Below are 25,779 nucleotides of genomic sequence, written 5' to 3'. Positions count from 1 at the left end.
GTCTAGAGGTGGTGTGAATAGCAGAACGATGAGGAGCTACCCTCAGAAAACAAATGAAATGAGAAAAATGAGAGTAAATCCAAAAGCAGCAATGAGAAAAAAAATAAAATGGAGGCGGAGATTATGTTCTTTAATTGTTGAACTCAATGTTGAATCCAAAAGGCTGTGAAGTGCCTAATCAAAAGATGAGGTGCTGTTCCTCAAGTTTGAGTTGAGCCTCATTGGAACACCAAGAGGCTGAGGTCAGAAAATTAAAGTGGCAAGCAACAAGAAGCTGTGGGTCATACTTATAGACTGAACAAGGTGTTCCGTAAAGCGGTGACCCAATCTGCATTTAAGCCTCCCCAGTGAGCAGACTGCATTGTGAGCAGTGAATACACTGTACCAAATTGAAAGAAGTTCAAGTTGTCATGACTCACTGGGAATAGTGCACTTCAATATCAAGCTGCACTGCTCCCCAAGGCACAACTAATGTGATAAGTTTGACCAAACCACCTAATTGTTTAATTTAGGTTAACAGCATACGAGTAGCAAATAACCGTTTATTGAACAAATTGTCTTTAACCAGTGGCAAAAGGAAGAAACATGAGCTGCTAATTTCTAACTCTATAACCTACCCTTTCTTAAATCCCTATACATACACATATGATGCATAAGATACACAAAAACATGGATTTTAAGGGTGGGATAAAACGTTCAATAGCACCAATTCCAGAGTACAGGATTCGATTGGTTGATTTTGACCGATTCTTCCAAAGTCCTTTCAGTTCTTTGTTGACGATGTGAGGTGGTCTTCCCAAGCTCTTTCAGCCTTTAGTTCACTGGTTGAGCACTTGCTTTCCAATGTCTCTACCGGTGATTCTCCCTTTTTCCTCTCGACAGGGGTTTTTCGGAGATAAAGCGGGCTATAGAGATATGAGGGGAAAGAAAGCGCCAGCTATTATTGTAGAATTTGGGGAATTTTATACACACAGGCTAGTAGCTTTTCTTTTGCACTGCTCTCTCACAAACCTGGTCACCTCATCAGGAGCCAGTTAAAATCTTGTTGCCAGGCAGTTCCCTGTTAGACCAGACTCCTCCTCAGCACCATCCTGTCTTTCATGGCGCACACTGTTCCAGGACAGCAACATTGTATATATCCCTCACACTGTTCCAGTAGACATGTCTTTCAAGCTGCAGCCATTGTAATTTTAATCCACAGTCCAACAGAAATAAAAAGATACGTTCTTTACATGCCTCCACCTTAAAAGAGATGAAACACCATTTCAGAAGTGTTTCATTACAAGGTATGTGACACATGGACAACGAAACATAAAACTTACTTCCATTCATCCTTCCGCCCCCTTATACAATCTTCAGCATTTCTTACCCCTTTAATTTATTTCAGTATTTTACGCCCGGGACAATGCATCCGTAATCACGTTATCTTTGCCGGCAATGTGAACAATCTTTACATTGAAAGATTGAAACAATAGACTCCACCTAAACAGTCTTGCATTTCGAGTTTAAACTTATCAATGAATGCCAGCGGATTGTGGTCAGTGTAAATTAGTGTTTCTTTGTTGTTATGTTGGACATGAACTTCAAATTGTTGAAGGGACAACAACAATGCTAGCGTTTCTTTTTCCACTGCAAAGTACTTCCTCTGATATGGATTTAATTTCTTGGAAAAGTACCCCAGTGGCTTCTCTATCCCTAATTGATCAGCTTCTAATAGGACTACACCAACCCCCAAGTCACTAGCATCAATTGCCATTTTAAAAGATTAAGTAAAGTCAGCAGCGGCCAACACTGGTTCATTTATTAAGATTGCTTTCAGCTTTTCAAAGGCTGCTTGGCATTCTGCTGACCATAATACTTTTGCCTGTTTTCTTAACAAATTGGTGAGAGGTATAGCTATTGTGCTGAAGTTAGGCACACACTTCCGATTAAACCCACACATTCCCAAAAATCTCATGATTTCTCACAATTATAGGAAATGGGGAATTCTATTAGAGCGTTCACTTTTGCTGTTCTTGGCAACACTTGTCCTACGATGTGACCTAGGTACATTACCCTTGCTTTTGCAAATTCGCTTCAGGCCAGATTTATGACAGCCAGCCAACTGCGATTGCTTAAACAGATCCTCTTCTTTCATGACCATAGATCAATTCAAATGGACTAAATCCAGTAGATTCATTTGGAGAATGCCTGGTAGCAAATAGTAAGAAATTTAATCCTTTGTCCCAGTCATTTGGGTATTCATGGCAATAGGCCTTAAACATGGTTTTGAGAGTCTGATGGAACTCTCTAAAGCTCCCCAAGTCCATGGATTATAGACTTCAGTTGTTTGGATACCCAAATTGCTGATTATGTCCTGGAAAATTCTAGACATGAAGTTAGAACCTTGGTCAGATTGTATTTCAATTGGTAGGCCATAAGAAGTGAAAAGCTGAGTTAACTTCTCTACTACCACATTGTCCTTAAAGGAATAGCTTCTGGAAATTGGGTTGTCACATCCATGATTGTAAGGATATACTGATGCCCTGCTTTCGTTTTGAGTAATGGTCCTACACAATCTATTAATATCTGACTGAATGGTTCTTCAAAAACTGATACGGGCATTAAAAGTGCTGGTTTGATTATATGTTAAGGTTTACCTACTACCTGATATGTATGACACGTTTTACAAAATTGCGCTGTGCCCTGATGAAGTCTTGGCCAGATAAAATGTCTGTTTATCCATGTTTGGGTTTTCCATATTCCAACATATCCTGCCATTGGAATTTCATGTGCTACTTGCAATATCTCCTTGCGGTATTTGGGTGGTATCACTATCTGATGAACAACTGTCCATTCGTCATTCCGCAGGTCTGTGAGGGTGTCTCCACTTCCTCATCAGAACTCCGTTTATAATATAATAGCACTCCGGAACTCCTTCCGCCACAGCTTCAATGTGAATTGACTGTGCTAACTTGTTTAACTCCGGATCTGCTTTCTGAGCCTCAATTAATAAAAACCTGCCAAACACTTCCTTTAAATTATCCTCATCCTTAAATAAAGTTTTGGCTACTCTGACATCTGCTCGTGGTATTCCTTTGACTTCTGGTGATGGACTTTGTTTAGCCATTGCTCTGGTCACCACACACGATGGAAAAATGCCAGGAACTTGATCTTATAGCTGTTCCATCTCTTTAGCCTCTCTCGGACTTTCCGTAATTATGGGCGAAGCTATAACCTTCACTCCTGCCAAATCATTCCCCAGGAGTAAATCAAATCCATCCATGGGTAATTTCTTAACCACTCCTCCAATCACCGATCCAGACTACAAATCACACTCCACTTGCACTTTGTACAATGGAAGCAGGATATACTCTCCACTTATCCTGTTTACCAATACTTTAGCTTTCATTGAACTCTCTGAAGGGAAAACCAGGTCCTTCTCCAACAAAAGAGTTTGAGTAGCTCCTGTGTCCCTTAACGTAGTTATGGGTTTAGCTGCATCATTTGGTGAAAAAGGGGTTATCTGTCCTTTAGACAAAAACCCTTTATATCTCTCATCTACCTTATTCGCTTCACCTGAATTCACAGCAATGTTTACCTCCAGACCCTTATTTGTAGTTAAAGCTACAATTTGATCCGTGGCATTTTCTTTTTGAGTTCTTCTTTGGAGTCACTCATATGAACTCCAATAAGTCCCGTGGGCTTCCCTTGCAACTTCCAGCATTCTGAACAAATGAACCCCACTTTATTACAAAGTAAACACTTAGGCCTTCGAATTTCACCTCCACCCTCAGTACCTTCCCTCCTGATCTGAAGAGGAGATCTCAAGGTATTCCCAGCTATCTATTCTTTACCCTGGCTACTTGCCTTCCTTTCATTCACATTTTCTACCCTTTTCAACTTTATGGGAGTGATGGAAAAATGGTTTAGCTTTATGGATCAGCTCATAATCATCAGCCATTACTGCGGCCTGTCTAGCAGTTGCAACCCTTTGGTCTTCAACATGGGTTCCTATTACAGAAGGTAGGGAGCTTTTAAATTCTTCCAAGAGAATGGTCTTTCTGAGAACTTCATAGGTAGTTTCAACTCTTAATATTCATATCCACTTGTCAAAACTACTTTGCTTAACCCTTTCAAATTCAATGTAAGTTTGCCCAGTTTGTTTCCTTAAATTTCGAAACTTTTGTCTGTATGCTTCAGGGACCAACTTGTATGCATTCAAAATGGCCTTTTTCACCACATCATAACCCCTAGAAACCTTCTGTGACAGTGAAGCATAAATTTCCTGTGCTCTACCTGTCAATTTGCACTGCATGAGCAATGTCCAGTTTTCCTTTGGCCAGCTCATCTGTTTAGCTGTCCTCTCAGATGAAATAAAGAATGCTTCAACATCCCTTTCCTCAAACTTTGAAAGAGTTTGTACAAATTTAAACATTTCCCCACTGGGTTCTGATCTGGAAATAACTCCTGCCTCACCTACTGGTGTCTCTTTTTTTAACTGCCAGCATTCTAAGCTGGAATTCTCTGTCTCTCTCATTTTCTCTTTCTTCCTTTTCTAACCTCACCATTTCTAATTCCCCTTCCTGTTTTCTTTCTCTCTCCTGCCTTTCTGTCTGTTCCCTTTGGAATGCCCTTTCTCTTTCCTGTTCTGCTGCCTCTAGTTCAATTTTTTTTTTTTTTTTGCAACTGAATTTGAGCCCATTCCAATGAATCGCCCTTCGGAGAACTCGATCTCTCAGGTATTCCTTCCGGTTTTAAATGCTGTCCTATCTCTTCGATTATTTCTGCCTTCCTAGCTTTGGCAGGGAATCCTGCTCTTAATTTACTTGTCAATTTGATTAACCTGGCTTGTGGGATCCCTCGGTAAAATCATCAGGGACATCACTTCCACTTGCAGGAAAGCTTTAGCAGTTTCCAGTGCCATCTTATTTTTGATAGTACAAACCTGGTGTTTCCTTTTAGCTTTTATTACATAACTAAATTTACATCCAAATCTTCGTTGACTTTGGTTCCAAAACATCCCGGGACGAGGCTCCCAAACTTTATCATGAATCACTGGAGATAGTGCGCTGCAATATCAAGCCCCACCACTCCCCGAGCCGCAACAAATGTGAAAAGTTTGATCAAACCTTGTTTAATTTAAATTGTTTAATTTAGGTTAACAGAATACAAGCACTAGGTTTGTAAACTTAGTAAGTCAATAACTGTTTCTTGAACAAATTGTTTTTAGCCAGTGGCAAAAGGAAAAAATATGAGTTGCTAATTTCTAACTCTATAACCTAAACTCTACCCCTTCTTAAATCCCTATACATACACATACAAGACACAAGACACACAAAAACATAGATTTTAATGGTGGGATAAAACAGTTCAATAGCACCAATTCCAGAGTATAGGATTCAATGGGTTGATTTTGATCGATGTCTTCCAAATTCCTTTCAGTTCTTTGTTGATGACGTGAGGTGACTTACCCAGCACTTTCAGCCTTTAGTTCACTGGTTGAGCACTTGCTTTTCAATGTCTCTAATGGTGATTTTCCCCTTTTCCTCTCGACAGGTTTTTCGGAAAGAGCAGGCTATAGAGATATGAGGGGAAAAAAAAAAGCCAGCTATTATTGTAGAATTACTGGAATCTTATACACACAGGAGAAAGAGGTTTTAGGTCTTTTCTTTTTTCAGGCTAGGAATCTTTCTTCTGCACTGCTTTCTCACAAACCTGGTCACCTGATCAGATGCCAATTAAAACGTTGTTCTAGGCAGTACCCCATTAGACAAGGCTCCTCCTCGGCACCATCCTGTCTTTCATGGCGCACACTGTCCCAGGACAGCAACATTGTATATATTCCTCACACTGTTCCAGTAGAGATGTCTTTCAAACTGCATTGTAATTTTAATCCGCAGTCCAACAGAAATAAAAATATATGTTTTTTACAATGTAAATTGCTTTTTCTCTTTGAAAGAGTGTGTGGTGTTGGACAGTGAGGCGCGAGAGGTAAGAAGGCAGGCATTGTATCCTCTGAGCTTGCGTGGAAAGGTGCTATGGGAAGGGGAGAGGTTGATGGGGGTGATTGAGGAGTGGATCAGGGTTTTAGGAGGGAATATTCCCTATCAGAATACTGAAGAGGGAGGGGAAGAGGTGTTTAATGGTGGTAGGAATGGTGGAGAATGAACTGTTGAATACGAGGGCTGGTGGGATGTAAGGTGAGGACAAGGGAAATTTTTCATGTTTCTGGGAGGGAGAGGATAGTGTGAGAGCAGAAGTTTGGGAAACGGAATGAACATGGTTGTGGACCCTGTTGGACTGCAGTGGTGGGAAATCCTCGGAGGAGGAAAAAGGAAAACATATCAGCAATGCTGGTATGGTAAAACTGTATCATCAGAACAGGTGCGATGGAGAAACTGAGAGAATGGAATGGAGTTGTTACAGAAAGTGGGGTGTAAGGAAGTGTAATAAAGGTAGCTGTGGGAGTCAGTGGAGTTATAATGAATATTCATTGCTAGCCTGTCCCCAGAAATGGTGACAGAGAAGTCTAGGAAGAGAAAAGTCTGAGTTGCACCATGTGAAGTGAGAACCAATTTCGTTGGATAGACTTGGGTTGTTTTCGTTGGAGCAGAGAAGACTGAGGGGCGACCTGATCGAAGTGTACAAGATTATGAGGGGCATGGACAGGGTGGATAGGGAGCAGCTGTTCCCCTTAGTTGAAGGGTCAGTCACAAGGGGGCATAAGTTCAAGATGAGGGGCAGGAGGTTTAGGGGGATGTGAGGAAAAACTTTTTTACTCAGAGGGTGATGACGGTCTGGATTGCGCTGCCTGGGAGGGTGGTGGAGGCAGGTTGCCTCACATCCTTTAAAAAGTACCTGGATGAGCACTTGGCACGTCATAACATTCAAGGCTATGGGCCAAGTGCTGGTAAATGGGATTAGGTAGGTAGGTTAGGTGTTTCTCACATGTCGGTGCAGATTCGATGGGCTGAAGGGCCCCTTCTGCACTGTGATTCTGATTCTGTGATACTGAAAAGGGTGGAAATTACAAACCAAGTTGATGAAATTTTCCAGTTTAGGGCAAAAGCAGAAAGTGGCACTGATAAAGTTATAAATTTACCAACAAAAGTGTGTTGAGAAAGGGGACGTGAGTTGGAAAGGAATAAGAAATGTTTCACGTATACCAGAAGCATAGCGAGAACCCATGCGGGTACCCATAAGACCATAAGACATAGGAGCAGAAATTAGGCCATAGACTTGGGTTGTTTTCGTTGGAGCAGAGAAGACTGAGGGGCGACCTGATCGAAGTGTACAAGATTATGAGGGGCATGGACAGGGTGGATAGGGAGCAGCTGTTCCCCTTAGTTGAAGGGTCAGTCACAAGGGGGCATAAGTTCAAGATGAGGGGCAGGAGGTTTAGGGGGATGTGAGGAAAAACTTTTTTACTCAGAGGGTAATGACGGTCTGGATTGTGCTGCCTGGGAGGGTGGTGGAGGCAGGTTGCCTCACATCCTTTAAAAAGTACCTGGATGAGCACTTGGCACGTCATAACATTCAAGGCTATGGGCCAAGTGCTGGTAAATGGGATTAGGTAGGTAGGTTAGGTGTTTCTCACATGTCGGTGCAGATTCGATGGGCTGAAGGGCCCCTTCTGCACTGTGATTCTGATTCTGTGATACTGAAAAGGGTGGAAATTACAAACCAAGTTGATGAAATTTTCCAGTTTAGGGCAAAAGCAGAAAGTGGCACTGATAAAGTTATAAATTTACCAACAAAAGTGTGTTGAGAAAGGGGACGTGAGTTGGAAAGGAATAAGAAATGTTTCACGTATACTAGAAGCATAGCGAGAATCCATGCGGGTACCCATAAGACCATAAGACATAGGAGCAGAAATTAGGCCATTCGGCCCATCGAATCTGCTCCACCATTCAATCATGGCTGATAAGTTTCTCAACCCCATTCTCCCGCCTTCTCCCCGTAACCTTTGATCCCCTTACCAATCAAGAACCTATCTATCTCGGTCTTAAATACACTCAATGTCTTGGCCTCTACAGCCTTCTGTGGCAATGAATTCCATAGATTCACCACCCTCTGGCTAAAGAAGTTTCCCCTCATCTCTGTTCTAAAAGGTCTTCCCTTTACTCTGAGGCTGTGCCCTCGGGTCCTAGTCTCTCCTACTAATGGAAACATCTTCCCCACATCCACTCTATCCAGGCCTTTCAGTATTCTGTAAGTTTCAATCAGATCCCCCCTCATCCTTCTAAACTCCATCGAGTATAGACCCAGAGTCCTCAAACGTTCTTCATATGTTAAGCCTTTCATTCCTGGGATCGTTCTCGTGAACCTCCTCTGGACCCTCTCCAGGGCCAGCACATCCTTCCTGAGATACGGGGCCCAAAATTGCTCACAATATTCTAAATGTGGTCTGACCAGAGCCTTATAAAGCCTCAGCAGCACATCCCTGCTTTTATATTCTAGTCCTCTTGAAATAAATGCCAACATTGCATTTGCCTTCCTAACTACCAACTCAACCTGCAAGTTAACCTTAAGAGAATGCTGGTATAGGACTCCCAAGTCCCTTTGCACTCCAGATTTCTGAATTTTCTCCCCATTTAGAAAATAGTCTATGCCTCTATTCTTCCTACCAAAGTGCATGACCTCACACTTCCCCACGTTGTATTCCATCTGCCACTTCTTTGCCCATTCTCTTAACCTGTCCAAATCCTTCTGCAGCCTCCCTGCCTCCTCAATACTACCTGTCCCTCCACCTATCTTTGTATCATCTGCAAACTTAGCTAGGATGCCCTCAGTTCCTTCATCTAGATCATTAATGTATAAAGTGAAAAGTTGTGGTCCCAAAACTGACCCCTGCGGAGCTCCACTAGTCACCGGCCGCCATCCTGAGAAGGACCCCCTTATCCCCACTCTCTGCCTCCTGCCAGACAGCCAATCTTCTATCCATGCCTAGTACCTTGCCTCTAACACCATGGGCTCTTAACTTACTGAGCAGCCTCCTGTGCGGCACCTTGTCAAAGACCTTCTGGAAGTCCAAGTAGATAACATCCATTGGCTCTCCTTTGTCTAACCTACTCGTTACCTCCTCAAAGAATTCTAACAGATTTGTCAGGCATGACTTCCCCTTGATGAAACATGCTGACTTTGCCCGATTTTACCATGCACTTCCAAGTATTCTGAAATCTCATTCATTAATAATGGACTCTAAAATCTTACCAATGACCGAGGTCAGGCTAATCGGCCTGTAGTTTCCTGTCTTTTGCCTCACTCCCTTCTTAAACAGAGGGGTTACATTAGCAATTTTCCAGTCACCATTGTAAACCCATTGCAAAACAATTTTTTTTTGGAGGAAGTGAATGGAGTTGGAGGAGTTGTTGTTTAATGTGGGAACAAGATTAGCTGCCAGAGGAGGATGGGAGTGAAAGAGGACTGGTTGGGTCTCCTTTCATGGAAGAAGCAGAGAGCCCGCAGGCGGGAGATAGAAGTGTAGAGAGATTGGGTGTCCATGGTGAAAAGGAAATGGTTAAGGAGAGGAAGCTGGAAACTGTTAAGTGATAGAAGGCATCGGAATAATCATGGACGTAGGCAGGAAGAAGTTGGACAAGGGGGAGATAAAGAGTCAAGATGGGCAGAAATCAGTTCAGTGGGGCAGGAGCAGGCTGAAACCATCGATCTACAAGCCCTGCTTGTGGATTTTGGGAAGGAGGTAGAAGTGGGCTCTTCAGGATTGGGGGACTAAATGAGGTTGCAAGCCATGGAGGGAAGATTTTCAAAGGAGGTAACGTCAGTGACATTTCTGAAGATAATGATTTGATGTTTGATGGTGGGATCATGGCCCAGGGGGAGGTAGAAGAGTTTGGACTCTTGAGTATTGCTGAGAAAAGAGACATGTCTAAGCTTTTTGCCTTGCACTCATCAGGACACTTCGCAAGAATTCCAATATAAGGGGAAAACAACAATTTATACTGTATGTGAAGAGAGTGCTGATTGGTTGGCAAGTGGACTCTGATTGGCAGAGGTGTTGCCATGGAGAATGCACCAATGATGTGACTGGCAGGCATTGACCAATCAGGGTCAAGCTGCCTGTTTTAAATTTCAAACAATGCTTGATAGTTAACTGTTGGTTTGCCTGAAAAAAGCACCACCATCACCCCTTTCAGTAGGTTTGATGATGTTGGACCTTAAAGATTCATGGTGAAAGTAGGAGGAAGGAATCAGTGGAAAATTCATACACTGGATATTTTGCTCCAGCATCTGCTGTCACCCCCCATGAATGCTTTCTGAAACCTGAGTTGTATTCCCATGATGGCATGCAGGGTATTTCCACTCTCTCCACTTACAGGGGAGATGACCTGAAACAAAATACAAGGAAGTACCACCACAATCCCTGAGGCTCTTTCTGCAAATCTCTACAAGGCTAGACTTCAGCAGACACACTTAGAGAGCTCCTGTTCTTCTTCAAATAGAGCCAAAAAATCTTTAAAATAATCTTGTCTGGATAAAGCCACTTAAAAGTTCATTTTATGACACTTAAGTGGCATTTTTTATAAGGAGGGTGAGAAAGTGCTATAAAGATAGTTCACCCAATATTTAGGGAAAGTGTTTTAATGTTCCTTGCTTGCTTTTATGAGCAGTATTAATATATTCTATAAAATTTAAATTTGGTCTTGGATCCTTAGTCTGGAGTTTTTTAGCTTATGTAAGTATTATGTTATTTAGAAACTGAGGAAAATACATATTATTTACTCAAATTTCTGAAATTCATTGTCTACTGTTCTACAAATAATTCTACCTACATTTTCCTGTATTTTATTACCATACAGCAGCATTCCTATAGTATGGTCATGGTATTTTGCAGCTGAAATGTTAGTGGTGTTGTTTTTTTATTGAACACTTTTTTAAACAGTGAATTGTACAAGGGTGACACAGGAATCCTGCATCACACTTCTGCAACACAGGTTTATACCTATCATTCCACACGGGGAAAGCTTCTCAGTTCTGCTGCTGTCAACAGCCAAACACAGGAACTGGAAAAAAATACTAGGGACAAGTTTTATTAAATAATGTTATTTTAAAAGCTTTTCTCACTTTCTCTATGGAAGCTAGCCCTGCATCTTTAATCCTAATACTATTCCCTTATTTACTTCTACCAGAGACTAAAGAAACATCATTCAACCCAATGCAGTTGATGTTCCACAGCTGGTGAGGTTATAAATGGAAGCTCAGAGGCACATGGAACATTGTCTGCTGAGGGCTATAAATGAAGGGGAGGTGGACCTTAAATACCACATGGCTTTATTATGACTCTCACTGTCTACATTATTTGTGAACCTTACTCTCCAGGGATTGAACAATACCAAGAAAAGAGAAAAGGCACATTAGTATATAATTATAAAAGCAAAAAACTGCGGATGCTGGAAATCCAAATCCAAAACAAAAATACCTGGAAAAACTCAGCAGGTCTGGCAGCATCTGTGGAGAGGAACACAGTTAACATTTCGAGTCCGCATGATTCTTCAACAGAACTAAGGAAAAATAGAAAAGGGGTGAAATATAAGCTGGTTTAAGGGGGGAGGGGGGTGGGACAAGAAGATATATCCAGTTCTTCTTGTCCCACCCACCCTTAAACCAGCTTATATTTCACCCCTTTTCTATTTTTCCTTAGTTCTGTTGAAGAGTCATGCGGACTCGAAACGTTAACTGCGTTCCTCTCCACAGATGCTGCCAGACCTGATGAGTTTTTCCAGGTATTTTTGTTTTTGTTTTAGTATATAATTATATAGATTAAAAATGCCTGATGTAAGTGTTAATGATGTTATCAGATCCGCATTAGTAAGCTACAACAAAAACAGAATTACCTGGAAAAACTCAGCAGGTCTGGCAGCATCGGTAGAGAAGAAATCAGTTAACGTTTCGAGTCTTCACGACCCTTCGGCAGAACTGAAGCATAGTTAGGAGAAAGGTGAAATATAAGCTGGTTTAAGGTGGGGGGGCGGGGGGAGAGAGAAGTTGAAGGTATGGTAATTGTGGAGATAAGCAAGCAGTGATAGGAGCAGATAATCAAAAGATGTCACAGACAAAAGGATCAAAGAGGTGTTGAAGGTGGTGATATTTATCTAAGAAAAGTGCTAATTAAGAATGGAAGACAGGACCCTCAAGGTACAGCTCTAGTGGGGGTGGGGTGGAAAGACTAACAAAGTTTTAGTTTTAGATTTAAAAATAATGGAAATAGGTGGGAAAAGAAGAATCTATATAAATTATTGAAAAAAAAAAGGGAGGGGGGAGAAACGGGGTGGGGATGGGGGGAGGGGGAGTTTAAGATCTAAAGTTGTTGAATTCAATATTCAGCCCGGAAGGCTGTAAAGTGCCTAGTCGGAAGATGAGGTGCTGTTCCTCCAGTTTGCGTTGGGCTTCACTGGAACAATGCAGCAAGCCAAGGACAGACATGTGGGCAAGAGAACAGGGTGGAGTGTTAAAATGGCAAGCGACAGGGAGGTTTGGGTCTTTCTTGCAGACAGACCGCAGGTGTTCTGCAAAGCGGTCGCCCAGTTTGCGTTTGGTCTCTCCAATGTAGAGGAGACCACATTGGGAGCAACGAATGCAGTAGACTAAGTTAGGGGAAATGCAAGTGAAATGCTGCTTCGCTTGAAAGGAGTGTTTGGGCCCTTGGACGGTGAGGAGAGAGGAAGTGAAGGGGCAGGTGTTGCATCTTCTGCGTGGGCATGGGGAGGTGCCATAGGTGGGGGTTGAGGAGTAGGGGGTGATGGAGGAGTGGACCAGGGTGTCCCGGAGGGAACGATCCCTACGGAATGCCGCCGGGGAGGTGAAGGGAAGATGTGTTTGGTGGTGGCATCATGCTGGAGTTGGCGGAAATGGCGGAGGATGATCCTTTGAATGCGGAGGCTGGTGGGGTGATAAGTGAGGACAAGGGGGACCCTATCATGTTTCTGGGAAGGAGGAGAAGGCGTGAGGGCAGATGCGCGGGATATAGGCCGGGCACGGTTGAGGGCCCTGTCAACGACCGTGGGTGGAAAACCTCGGTTAAGGAAGAAGGAGGACATGTCAGAGGAGCTGTTTTTGAAGGTAGCGTCATCAGAACAGATGCGACGGAGGCGAAGGAACTGAGAGAATGGGATGGAGTCCTTACAGGAAGCGGGGTGTGAGGAGCTGTAGTCGAGGTAGCTGTGGGAGTCGGTAGGCTTGTAATGGATATTGGTGGACAGTCTATCATCAGAAATTGAGACAGAGAGGTCAAGGAAGGGAAGAGAAGTGTCAGAGATGGATCATGTGAAAATGATGGAGGGGTGGAGATTGGAAGCAAAATTAATAAATTTTTCCAGGTCCCGACGAGAGCATGAAGCAGCACCGAAGTAATCATCGATGTACCGGAGAAAGAGTTGTGGGAGGGGGCCGGAGTAGGACTGGAACAAGGAATGTTCCACATACCCCATAAAGAGACAGGCATAGCTGGGGCCCATGCGGGTACCCATAGCCAGACCTTTTATTTGGAGGAAGTGAGAGGAGTTAAAAGAGAAATTGTTCAGTGTGAGAACAAGTTCAGCCAGACGGAGGAGAGTAGTGGTGGATGGGGATTGTTGGGGCCTCTGTTCAAGGAAGAAGCTAAGGGCCCTCAGACCATCCTGGTGGGGGATGGAGGTGTAGAGGGATTGGACATCCATGGTGAAGAGGAAGCAGTTGGGGCCAGGGAACTGGAAATTGTTGATGTGACGTAAGGTGTCAGAGGAATCACGGATGTAGGTGGGAAGGGACTGGACAAGGGGAGAGAGAAGGGAGTCAAGATAACGAGAAATGAGTTCCGTGGGGCAGGAACAGGCTGACACGATCGGTCTGCCAGGACAGTTCTGTTTGTGGATTTTGGGTAGGAGGTAGAAGCGGGCCGTCCGAGGTTGGGCGACTATCAAGTTGGAAGCTGTGGGAGGAAGATCTCCAGAGGAGATGAGGTCAGTGATAGTCCTGGAAACAATGGCTTGATGTTCTGTGGTGGGGTCATGGTCCAGTCTGTTTGCCATCGTTGCCTTTCTATTATGGCGTATGTAACACGGGTATTTATTAACACAGCTGTACCTTCTAATTCCCTAATACCTATTGTATATGCCTAATTAAAATATCGGAAACGTTCAGCTGTGATAGTGAAACCTACTGTCAAATGCAAGATGTGGGTAGGCACATGACCAGATCAGGTATGTAAACACAAGATGTTCAAAGGTAGAGAGTAGTATTGATTTTGATCAAATCAAAGTGCAGTGCAGTGTATAATTAAATGGTGTTGCTGCATTATTAACATTATGGGAGTTTTATGTTAAAAGTCAACATACAATTTGTGAGAAATCCTGCATATGTTTATTTTCAATGTAAATATGTGAACTGGCTATACAGCAGTTCACTATAAAAGCCTGATTCCATGGGTTATATTGTTGACATCATGAAAATATTTTCAACGGGCATTTTTTTTCTCCTATATATGGGCATGCAGGATTGTACTACTGAGTTAGAACTCTTTGGAAAGCAACCACATGCCATAGAGAATCGTGTGCTTTGGAACAAATAAGTTGACAACTACCAGTGAATAATCATATGGTTTCATAGTACTTTTCATCGCATTAATCCATTAGTTAATCTGGCACGGCTTTATTTATACACTGCTTTAGTATGGATTTCTGACATTTTAAGACCTTTTAACTATGCTTTGTTTATCTCCATTGTGTAAATGGAAAATGTGGCTGGCACCCACCTGATATTATCCAGCAGCAGACTTAATTTATTAGCTCATAACTCTATCATTCTGTAAGTTTGTAAATTGGATAAATCCATACCCACCTGTTTGCTGATCGTGCATCCTCCAATAATTGTGCAGAAATACCAAAGGAACTATCTTTCTATTGTTCATGACATAACCAGACAGCTTCAACTATTTATGTATAAAATATGAAATGGTATAGACAGAGAACATGAACTCAGTATCACTTCAAGGTAAGTCAGACTAGAACGACCAAATGCCATGTTTTTAAATTGGTGAAAGTAAATGTAAAACACATATTAGAAAAATAATATTAGCTTATTCCAAATGCATTAAGTTATCAGGCAAATCACTACAAAATAGAGATGGATGCTAGGGTGGAAAAGTTGAATATTAGAGAGATTAGTTGTAATGGACTGAATGACTTTTTCTAATTTCTGAGATTTATGTTCTGTAAATATTTTATTTTCAAATATTGTATTTGCACGTTGCTTGAAATAAAAATACAAATATCTGTTTATCCTTATTACCATATAGAATTTTGCACAACAGTTACTTTCATTTAAAATGCGTGTACATTCGATCATGGGAATTGTGTATGAATTGTTAGGATTGCGTAGAAATTACAGCAGTTTTAGCAAAGACTCACTATCTATGAAGTAAGAAAGCTGGTTAGCAGGATTATATGTCAAAGCATGTTGGTAGTGCCAGGTAACACAGATTCTAAATTGCTAGCTTTATTTGTTTGATTCTGCTAAAATTGTTTGAAAGCATCTTTCTTTCTGCATGAAAGTTATTTTTATATTTTTTAATGCTGGAACAAGCAAACTGATAGTAGCAGTAATAGTGGTTGACCCCTCATTGTTTGAGTATATCCAAGCTGTAAGTGATTTCAAAGGTCACACTTTTTGCATCTTAACCTATCTTAAGGAATTTGATTATAGTGGAGGAAAGGTTTGTGCTGCCGCCCCATCCTCTCGGCTTGATCCCAGAGGCAAGGAGGATCAAAGATATCTGTGTAACTCGGCAGCTGCAGTGGATGGCTGGTACAAGGTGTTTCTCTACTTTTACCCTTTGCTGCAGTCTACCGAGGATTACTAACCATGGCTTGTGCCATGGTATCACTGAGGCAAGGAAGTAGATGACAAGAACTATCTCAGCCAGTATGGGGGTTGAACCTATGCTTTTGGCATTATTCTGCTCCACACTTCTGGCCAACTGAGATAACTGGTCCCTTAAAATGATTTCTAATATTTCCTGGGGGAAAAAATCAGAGGCAATTAAAGCTGCGCTCCATAAGCTGCATCAATTCCCCAGGGGCAGCCGCACCACAGGCTGTTTCTATATGACCCATGTGGCTTTCAAAATGGATATCAATGAGGAAAGCTGCACTGATATCACCCACACCTTCCCTCGGAATTGATGTAGTCGATGTAGTGAGCTTCAGCAGGAATGGAGGTAATTACCTTCCAACTAGCCAATATGATGGTCACCAACCAGAACTCCTTGAACTGTTTTTTTTTAACCAAATTGCTGCCTACATAGTCAGTCCAATCACTCCAACCCTTCCCCAGCAAAAGTCATAGCACATTCAAACTGTGCTGTTTAGTGCTCGATTCTGGATCCCAAGGAATTGACAGTATTCCAACAACACTGGTACTTTTGAAGGTTTGCAATTAGTTTCTGCTCCTTGTTACCAATGTTTTCAGCCTCTTCAGCTAATGAGCCTTTGAGTGAAACAAAAATGTTTTTGTGCTTCATTACAAAGTCAGTTGAGTCTTACCTGAAAATGGGGAGCAAAAGCAAATGCCAAACTGTTTTTGATTTAAGAATAATATAACACTGACCACAAAGTGAAGCTTTATTTGTCAAAGTGACTGCTAAATTACTCCAGTGAAAATATACTGTTTAACAAAAATAAAGACAGTTATATTCATGTGGAATGCATGATGGGGATCATTGACTCCCCAGGAAATAAGTGGATCCAAAAATCCAGCCAAGCTGACTAGCCAGGCATCAGTCTATAAACATACCAGTTTAAAAATACAAGCCTAGCTCATTGGGTTATTTTTCATAACACCCTGCTTCCAGATCTGTACATAATCTGTAGCAAATATTAACTCTAATATACCTTTGATGTTAAGCTGAACCGCACTAAAATATAACACATTCGTGCTACATTTATACAACCACTTTAATGTGCAGATAAGTTTGGATGCACACCAACAGTGGTAGAATAACTCAAAAGACAATGACATGTAATAAAACTTAGAGAAGCTGTGACACCCCCTCTCAGAGGCCTTCACAAACCAGTTTGAGTTTCTAAAGAATGCAGTAGAAAGGCAGCCTAGCAGGAAGTTTAAATTTGGTGTATTAATACTGTTGTGCTTATTCTCTGTCTTGTTTTCAGTCCATTCCAGGCTGTTATCCATCGTACCTCATGGGAGTTTATACCCCACTTCCAGATTTTTCCTCTCTTGAAGATATACGTTGGGCCACAATCCCACAGGCACTAGCTTTCCTCTAGGATTTCTTGTCCATGTAAGCCTTGCACCATGGCGAGACTAGGTCAGCTGGATATTTTCATAACTAAGCCCCATGTGCATTTTCCAGCACAGCGTCAATGAATGGAAAATAGAGTGGGAATGCTGGCTGATTTCCATCTCATCACCACCCCCTCCCCGCTCCCCCCCGAACCCCTTATAGCCTGGGCATCAAGATCAAGATTTTGCACCCCTCCAACTACTAACTAAAACCATATTAATGAATGGAAAATAGAAATAAAACATGGCTGAGAGGCAAGGCACGGTAGGAAGCAGAAGAGGAAGTGGGAGTTGTGAAAGGCATTTAAATTAAAGAGGCTTCCTAATTTAGTACATAAATGTTTGGGGAATTACACCTCAAACTAATAAAACACTAGTTAGCCAACTTAAGACTGATTCCTTGGGTCGAATTTTCACTCCTGAAAATTCCCGACTCCCCAAACCTGACTTGGGAGAAACATCCCCGAAGGGTTGGATTTTTGCTCCACATGGCTAACTGGAATGGGGCCTCTGGACACAGTGTAGAGACAGCCACATGGGCTGCTGAGTGCTGAGGCAGGCTGTTTAAAAGACCCGCCTCGATGGTTATAATAAAAACAGTAAGCCCTCTAGCCCTCACCCCTCTCACACTCCTCATGCCTTATCCATGCCAACTCATGCCACCACATGCCCCTCTACTTATCCCATGGCCCCTTATACTCTCCATGTTAATGTCATGTCCCTCATACTCTCCATGCCAACTTAGCACTGATTCATACCAACCTATACCTCCATTCATCATCCTCTGCCCATACACCCTCCATGCCAACTCACCCTATCCACCATAGGCAGACCTCAGGAGCCATGCTGAGGTGAAATAAAATATAGTTCCAAGTATCTACTACAGACTTCATTATATTAAAAAAAAAACACTCATTGATAACAGCCTATTCAATACATTTAAATTGCTTCAAATACTTAATCTTTATAAAAATAAACATTTGTATTCATAGCTCTACATCAAAGACAGCTTTCTCTTTATATCCACTTGGATCTGTCAATCAAACTAGGAACTTACAGGTGGTGGTCCCCCCACCCCTCCCCCCCTCCTACCACTGATAATGGAATGCTACGTGGAAGCAGTCAAGCTGTTCTAATCCAGTGATGATAGCCCTCAGGCTTATCAGCAAATATCTATTGAAATTGCACTCACCGATTTTTTTTTAACTGAGTCACAACAGGCTTTCAAGATTTAAATGGCAGGGTATTTAAATTGCTTGACAGTTCCACAGACCTTATCCACATTTTATGCACATTAGTGTCAGCTGTTAACAACACCAAAGGGGTACTTCAACCTCTGCAAAAAAGGTGCCCAACCGCTCCAACGGTAGGTTTAGACCATTATCTCAAATTTGTGAAGCCCACAAGTCATGTTTCAGAAACATGGGTGATGAAAATTGCTTTTGATTGAAGGCATTTGCACTTTTAAATGTGGCTCTGCCTCCATGAACTGCAGATGTGTGAAATAGTGTCCCGTTCACCTCACTGCCCAGAGAAAATGTTGGGTACCAGGTTTGAGAGTGGGACTTCTGGAATCAGGGCTGTGGAGCCCTTTTCGCTGAGGCATGAAGCCCTTCCAACTCTACAGAAATTCAGGCTGAAGCTACGGCTTACCTTTATAGAGTGTCTTTCGTGTCCTAAGACATCCCAAGGCACTTTCCAGGTGGAGTAGCAGGTGGTGAGAAGTTGGGGCAGGTGATTGAAGGCACAGCCAAAAAATTGTCTTGAGAGTCTTTTAAAGGAGGAGAGAGGTATTAATTAATTTGTTTAAAATGCCAGTTCAGTTCCAGTTGTGTATATATATAATATATATATATATATATATATATAAAATGTATATATGTATACTATATATATTTTATACATGAAATATAATTTACTTATTTAAATGTTGTGGCTAAAAAGGTTAAGGGGTAACCTGGTAGAAGTCTTCAAGACCATGGAGGGATAAATTATAGTAGATTGCTGGAGTGAAATCAGGAAGCACCTTTTCACATAAAGCGTGGAATTTTCCAAGCTTGCTGGTAGCGAGCATGATAGGTGGGGTGCATGGAAAATATGGCGGGACCCACTTCACGACAGCGGGAAGGCAGGTCGCAATTTTCCGCTCAGCCCGCCGACGGTGGGCCACATTTCCCGTCATTAGCGAGCGGGGAGTTAATTGTAATACATTAGCATATAATTAAAAGGCCATCCCGCCAGCTCTTGGAACCCTACCATATCATCCGTCCACATCAGGGAAGAGCACACAGACGTGTTTCACAACAGCACGCAGGCGACGTGCACTTGGCGGCCTTCACTTTGGGGGAACTGAGGTGGTGAGCAGCTGAGGGACAGAGGCGGTGGGGTGGGGGGGGGGGGTGGGGGAGGTGGTCAAGTGCTGCTCTGGCGCTGCAACTCGCGCACAGGCAATCGAGGTGGGGGGCGGGGTAAGTGAGGGAAGTGTCCACGCATTAGGGACACCTGTATAAACTGACCATGGCTCTGCAACTAAGACAGATCAGGCGCAACCACAGCGATATGATTGGGGTCAGTTTCCTAGCCTGTCCGTCCATGCAAGCAATGCGGAGGCACCAAAGGGACACCAAGCGCTCCAGATCTTACACACCCCTGCCCCCACCCACCACCCCCCTCCCACCCCTCTGGTACAGACTTCAAGTCCTCCACCACTCTTTTGGACCACGGACCAGTTGGACTGCACACATTGTACAATCTTCTCGCTAACGCTGTCCATGTAGCAGTCATTGTTGGAGGTGCTCACAGGCCCTTGCAATCTCAGCATCCCGGTTTGGACCAGTGTCCTCCATGTCGCAGGTTGACAGGGCAGCCATGTAGCGCACTCATCTCTGGCCATCCAAGGGGTGACCAGCACTCTCCAGGAAGTGTTAAGGGGTGGTCACATAGGGCCAGGAAAGGTGCTAAGTACAGCCATGATAATCGCGTCTCTCTCTTTCATGCTGCAGGAGGACCACATCAGTATCATGGATCCTGGTGACCTAGCTGTATGCCTGATGGCCTACAGAGACTGTAGAAGACGGAGGAGAGAGCGACTGAGGCTCCTGGCTGCGCAAAGGCAGGAGCAGCAACCTCATGAAGAAGGGGCAGCAGGGGCTCCCGCACACGCTGCCCAGGAGTGACAGCGAGCCATGGCTGGTTGGCGCCTAGTGACACCCAGGGTCTATAGAGGCTGTCTGCCATTCCTGCAGATGACTGAGAACCAGTGTCGCTGACGACTGCGCATGTCTAGGAACCAGGTGGCTCACATCTGCCACTTACTGCAGGACTTGGCGCCAAGGAGACATGGAGGGCATCCACTGCCAGTGGCTGTGAAAGTGACCGTGGCGCTCAATTTCTACACCAGTGGCTCCTTTTGAGGGCTCCACAGGTGACCTCTGTAGGATTTCCCACAAATGCATTCATGAGGTCACGGATGCCATCTTCTCCATGGCACACAACTTTGTGCATTTCGCCCAGGACCAGGACAGCAAGGGCCATTGGATTTGCCCTGATCTTGGGATTCCCACAGGTGCAGGACACGATTGACTGCACTCATTTGGCACTCAAGTTTCCATCGCTACACTCAGTGGACTTCATCAACCACAAGGGCTTCCACTCACTGAACGTGCAGCTGGTATGTGACCACCAAAAACACATCCTGCAGGCATGCACATGGTTTCCAGGGAGTGTACACGACGCCTACATCCTGAATCACTCACAGATCCCTGCGGTCTTCCAGGGTCCACAGAAGCTGCAGGGGTGGCTCGTTGGGGACAAGGGCTACCCGCAGGGGCTGTGGCTGATGACACCCGTGCGGTGGCCTCAGAGTGCAGCAGAGCGATGCTAGAATGAGGCTCATGCAGCAGCTCACAACTTGGTGGAGTAGACCATTGGGCTGCTGAAGATGCGGTTCCAGTGCCTGGACCGGTCTGGTGGAGCCGTGCAATACAGTCCACAGAGGGTGTCACATATTGTTGTCGTCTGCTGTGCCCTTTACAACCTGACGCTGAAATGTTGTGAAGAGATGGAGGAGCTGGAGGTCTCCTCTGATGAGGAGGACGCTGACGGGGATGAGGGTGAGGGGTTCCTTGGTGGTGGTGGTGACGACGGGGAGGAGGCTCTCACACTGGCTAGACGAGGCAGGCGTGCTCGGGAGGCCCTCACAGCTGCCAGGTTTGTCGAGGATGATATGCAGTGAGGTGCCCCCGTAGATCCTCACATCGCAGTTGTGAACTTTTGACTCCAGTCTGGCCTATCTCGGTGCCAATACCCTCTGTGAGAATGCTCCTGTCATGGAGATACAGTGGAGGCCCTAAAAGTCGCTCAGTCACAGGAAGGTGATGACAACATGCAGTGAGGACACTGCATAAATCTTCACACAGCCTTTGAGAATGTCTGACTCCTGTCTGGCCAATGGCTTATGCTCCATGATCAAGGCCATCTCAGAGTCACAGCCATGAAACTTTAGACACATCTGATGCTGAGTCAGCCTTCAGCACCTCAGCCCTTGAGGAGCTGGTGCACAGCATCGCAGGTCGTAGATGCTGGTGTGATAGGGGCCAGCCCCATCTTAAATGTGCTGAGAGCACACAGAGAGTGAGAGAACTCTGTGGTACCTGCCCATTACATTCTGGCAGCAATGACCAGCACTGCTGAGGTGCAGGCATCAGTAATGTTTCCAGGAAGTGTGAGGCTGGATCATCACTGTGGCCTGAAGGCTGCACAGAGCACAGGGAAGAGGCCCTGGACTGAGACACCTGCCTTTTATATTGTGCAGAAAGGTTTCACTTTTGAGTGACAAGAACACTGCTCATCAGAACAAGGAGCCATAGGCAGGGAGACATTCTTGGGCATTTATTGATAATAGTGAATATTATGTACAAGTGATTAACACCCTTGCCCACTAATTCTCCTTAACTGTCCTAACCCTGCCACTACGTCTTGCCGGTGCTACCACCTCACCCTGAAGACGGACGGACTCCTCCATCGTGCCTTGCAATTTGAGGAGTACAGCTGACATCCCTTCCTCATGTTCCCGAGCTTGCCTTTGCAGCTCCAGCAACTGAGACATGACCGAGTCCAGAGGCTCGTCATCTGACTTGAACTCAGCAACATTCTGGCCTCCAGCAGTCCTCTGAGTGTCAGGGACCTGGGAAGTCCCTGCCTCCGCCTGCTGTGGATCAGGAAGTGTGATGTGCTCACCAGATTGTGATCCCGAGCCAATCTAAAGCTAGGTCCCACCGAGGTGTGTGTCTCTGCTCTGGTGGAGGGTGTGGGTGAGTGCTGTGACGGGACTTCAGGGAGGGTACTTTCAGATTCCTCTTCAGAGGTTTCCTCAGAGTTTGCTTGGAGGCCCTGGGTTGTGGACTGTTTGGCAGATGTGCCTGCGAAAGCAAGGGGGGATAATTAGTGCATGGCAGTGGCCTGTGAAAAAGGACACATCACTCACAGCATGGTTGTCTGATGGATATTGCACTGCTGGATTCTTCCTTGGTAGAGCAGCGCCGACCTCACCGTCAGCACAGGACCGGTCCTGGTCATCGCCGGCCAGCTGGATGGCTCTGTTTTCAAATTCTGTCAGAACTTTGAATTCCGGCACCCCTTCACCTCTCTGAGACCTTTCCCTCCTGTTGTGAGCCAGTTTGTCCTGCATGTAAAGAGATGGGGAGAGTGTATCAGGATGCCTGCCTGGCCAGATAATAAGTATGCCTGGGCTGTGTGGGTGGGGAGTGGTCCCATGGATGGGATGAGGACACTGATGGTGTGTGTGAAAGAGTGAATGGTGATGACCCTTGAATTGGCAGTGAGTGAGGGCCCTGCGGGTGTGTGATGGGTTTGTGAGTGCGAGAGTTGAGAGTGATGAAAAAGTGAATTAACCTGGCAGAACGGAGATCATTCATCCATTTGTGGCACTGGATGGCTGTCCTCTTCTGAAGGACGTTGGCGTTGACCACCACTGCCACCGCCTCCCAAGCTGGGTTGGTGACATTGCTACCCATCCCACGGCCAGAGTGGGGGTAGAGTTCATCCCGGTGGCCTCCACAGCATCCAGCAGTCGCTCAAGGGACCCATTGTTGAAGCGGTGGGCTGCGGTCTTTTTTTGTCTTTGCAGGCCATGTCTTCCAGGCGGCGGTAGTGAGCTGGTGGCGAAGATCACTTTGCTGGCAGCTGCCTTTTAAAGATGGCGGCCAGCGTGATGCAACAGCATGGTGATGGTGAGCGGGCGAATGAGCACCCGGCCACCATGGAAGCGGCAAGTTTCGCTGGAGTGAATATATAATGCGGTGGGCTCAGGAAGATACGGCATGAAAACCTGCCATTTTCATCGGCGGGTAGGATTCTATTTTACCCGCCCGCTACCGCACTCAGTGCAATTCTGGGAAAATTCAGCCCAAAGACTAGTGAGAATTTGGAACTCGCTTTCATAAAAGGCTATGGGATGCAGGATCATTTGAAATTTTCATGACTGAGATCAATAAATTTTTGTGAGGTAAGGATGGCATGGGAAATGTATCAAATGGAGTAAATGGAGCCAAGATGCAGATCAACCATGCTGTACTTAAATGTGCGACAGGCTCGAGTGGCCTCATGGCCTACACCTGTTCCCGTGTCTGACATGATTATAACAAGGGGGCACAAAATTAAAAAGGCTACAAAAAGAAGTAGGGGGGTGCCAAAACTATTTCTATAGACAGTGATGGTTAGAATGTGGAATTTGTTGCTACTGATCATCGTTGTAGCAAAGTCCATACTTTTTTTTAAGTAAGTTAAATAATTGCTTGACATAAGAAATATTAAAGGGTATGAAGAACCGTGGGCTGAAACTAAGTTCCCTGCACCTCTCCACCTATCTACCTCACTTTCCTTATTTAAGACACTCCTTAAAACCTATTTATTTAATCAAGTTTTTGATCATCTGACCGTGGCTCAGTGGCATATTTTGTTTTATAAAGCTCCTGTGAAGCGGATTGGGTCATTTCATTATGTTAAAGGCGCCATATAAATATAAGCTGTTGCTGTTGAGTCAAAAAAGCAGAAAGTGCATGTTAGGACGCGGTGCTAGAAAAGATTGCAGGAGGTAGTTTAGACATGAGGATCAGCACTTTGAAAGCTAGTGAGGGCAGGACGAAAAGTATGTCAATATGAGGGATAAGTTGCAGAGTTTTGATTTAGTCAGTGTTGTGTGTGGAATAGAGCTGAAGGGGGCACCTGGAGCAGGAGAAAGAAAGGCAAAGATGGATGATCCAGAGGTGGAAGAAGTTAGTCTGGACATGATTGAATTTAGTTTTGTTAAGCTTAGCTCGGAATTGAAAAGTACAGTGAGTTTGTGAACAAAAGAATTATACAGTTTTGGATGGAGACGGAATTGGCAGAGCATTTCTGGTCAGAGCAGAATAGGATTAAATTTTGCTGAAGTTGAATTGAAGGAAGTTTTTACACCTGGAGTTAAACGTTGGACAGCACAGTGATATTTGTGGAATCAAAGGAGGCAACAAAGACGCAGAGTTGCAGGTTTTCTGTAGTGCTCTCTGTCACCAAATAACCTGTCAACACCCACTGTGAAGGTTGTTGTCTGAAGAATGACCGTGTTGGCGAGGTACCAGAGGATGACTAGCACTTGTGGAAAAGTAGCCCAACAATTGTCTTCGTGTTAATAAAGTGAAATAGAGTGGAATGGAGACTTAATGAATGATTACAGTGGTTGATGCCCTCAGTCACAGATCTCTCCATGACTAGACAGACAGACATAGAAATAGGGCTGAAAGTGAAGATTTTAAAATTTATTTATACCTTTAATTAAAATAAGGAACTACATTGAATTTGCATCAAAATCACAAATATATGTATAGTAGAGAATAATTTGAAGTAAGGAATGGTTGCTATTCATAAATCATATGCCTTGTATAATAAATTTCATGCAGTAGGAACCCTGCAGTTTGTAGTTATGTTCATAAACATTTCAGTATTGCTGATGAACTACAGCTGTCGTTGAAAAGCTCAGAGGAGATGTAAAACATTTGGATAGAAGGCATTTTGCATGAGGAAACAAATACTATTATAATATTTTTCATACTCCTCTAAGATGAAATTAATTTTGAAAAAATTCAGCTGTTGGCATCTTTTCCACTGTGCAGATACCAATGGGTGGACTGCCATAATTATTGCCAACCTTTGAAGTTAAATGTAAAAATTATATGTTAGTATATTATTGTGTGATTGCAAATTCAAAAGCATGTTTTTCTGACTTGCCTGTAATTTTTATATTGTGTATTCAAGTATTTTTTTTATATCACCATCATAGAAAAAAGAAATACATCATCATTGTGTTATTTCTTGTGTGCTTGTACATTTGAATGATAGCAGGCCTGATGAATTCACTCCCCCATGGTGCATTATGATTTTACTGTACCTCATTCCAAATTGCTTTTATTCATGCATGAACCTTGACAGTGAATATCGACA

The 25,779-nt window shown here is 43.8% G+C and overlaps 1 protein-coding gene across 3 annotated transcripts in view; it reads left to right on the top strand.

The window, feature by feature from the left end:
- Positions 1-25,779, top strand: part of ror2 (receptor tyrosine kinase-like orphan receptor 2) — a 339,608-nt gene that overhangs the window by 213,670 nt on the left and 100,159 nt on the right. The gene's annotated exons all lie outside the window — the stretch shown is intronic.

The sequence above is a fragment of the Cetorhinus maximus genome, chromosome 2, assembly GCF_964194155.1.
Source record: "Cetorhinus maximus chromosome 2, sCetMax3.hap1.1, whole genome shotgun sequence".
Classification (NCBI taxonomy): domain Eukaryota; kingdom Metazoa; phylum Chordata; class Chondrichthyes; order Lamniformes; family Cetorhinidae; genus Cetorhinus; species Cetorhinus maximus.
This window is presented reverse-complemented; position numbering and strand designations above follow the sequence as displayed.